This window comes from Cystoisospora suis, assembly GCF_002600585.1.
Source record: "Cystoisospora suis strain Wien I chromosome Unknown contig_5535, whole genome shotgun sequence".
NCBI lineage: Eukaryota > Apicomplexa > Conoidasida > Eucoccidiorida > Sarcocystidae > Cystoisospora > Cystoisospora suis.
This window is the reverse complement of record NW_027158325.1, coordinates 24,727-25,904: the sequence shown is the minus strand read 5'-3', so window position 1 is coordinate 25,904 and position 1,178 is coordinate 24,727. Positions and strand designations below refer to the sequence as shown.

The window sequence follows — 1,178 nt, the reverse complement described above, 5'->3', positions numbered from 1 at the left end:
GTGGTATAGCGACCTTTTCGCAGTTGTGCATTGCGATCGGCGTTATAAACTCCCCTCCGTGTTCGGCCCACTTTCTGCTTTTCCGCAGCTCCTCACAAACACTGTATCCGCGCGTATGACCCACCCCCGTGACAAGAAATGCTGTCATGAAAGTAGAGTATGGGGTGCACTAGCTAAACGCACCTTGACTTCCAGTACGTGCTGTCTGATCCCTCTCGAATTTCCTCTGCAATCTGCAGAACTTCTACTTGATCTCAAGGAAAATGTAGCTTAAGTGTAACCGGCGCCTGTGTAACGCCAGCAGAGCGATGGAGTAGTTTCCGAATACTTCGTCACTCCGCCGGTCTCGAGCACACCCGTTTCCCTCTATCTCTTTCCTCTCAATCGCCCTTAGGCTTTCCTGCGAAAGCCAAGAAGCAGGGACCGTCAGAGTTCGGGAATGCTTAATATCATCGGAGAACCATTTGAAGAAAAACTTGAACCCCTGCCACACCCCCCACCACTACAAATCTCCCGCCAAGCCGCATGCCTTTCCCCCTCCAACGATACACCGCACCTTCAGCAGACGCCGAGCGCTGCAGAGAAAGAGGAGCGAAGAAACAGACGCTTGTGTTCGTGTTCAGTTCCGTCCTTATTCCAAGAAGGTCGCGACTTTCGCTGTTGCTGGTGTGCAAGGCACACTCAAAACACCTGCAACACGTGGAGTGCAGCGGTGTCTTTATGAGCGGCGCCCTGGACAGCTTGTCTTGCAAAGACGCTTCCTTTGCCGTAGCTGTCCGGAGTAGGTTCCTCTCGATCCGAGAAGCTCCGAGAATGCACGAGTAATCTTTTGCGATTTTCGGAGGAAGGTGATACCTTGGAGTATCTTCAATTGACCCACTAACCGGCTCTGCCGTAGGTAGTCCCGTCACCCAGTTCGTCCTCAGCATGGGCCAACCAGCAATATCACTCGGAAAACTCCTGCCAATTGTGGGGCCTGTCTCCACTTGGTAGGTCGACGTTCTTCAGTTTTCTTTGAACTGGATGTGTGCCCCACCGAGTGAGCTTCTGCCTGAAGCACTAACCTATACGGAGAGCGATAGGGAGTCCTCCGTCCTGGGCCTGTATAGCCGTGAGATCCAATCCACCTTCTGGCACCTGGGCAGCGGCTCACACGTTTTACTCCTGGATGCTGGGCG

At 53.3% G+C, this 1,178-nt stretch overlaps 1 protein-coding gene across 1 annotated transcript in view; it reads left to right on the top strand.

Annotated features, from left to right (window-relative positions):
* Window positions 1–636: 636 nt before the first annotated feature.
* CSUI_009324 (uncharacterized protein) overlaps window positions 637–1,178 on the top strand; it is a 12,106-nt gene continuing 11,564 nt past the window's right edge. Inside the window, exon 1 of the mRNA XM_068069440.1 lies at window positions 637–1,178. This exon is cut by the window's right edge and continues 786 nt beyond it. The gene's annotated coding sequence lies outside the window, so the exon portion shown is untranslated.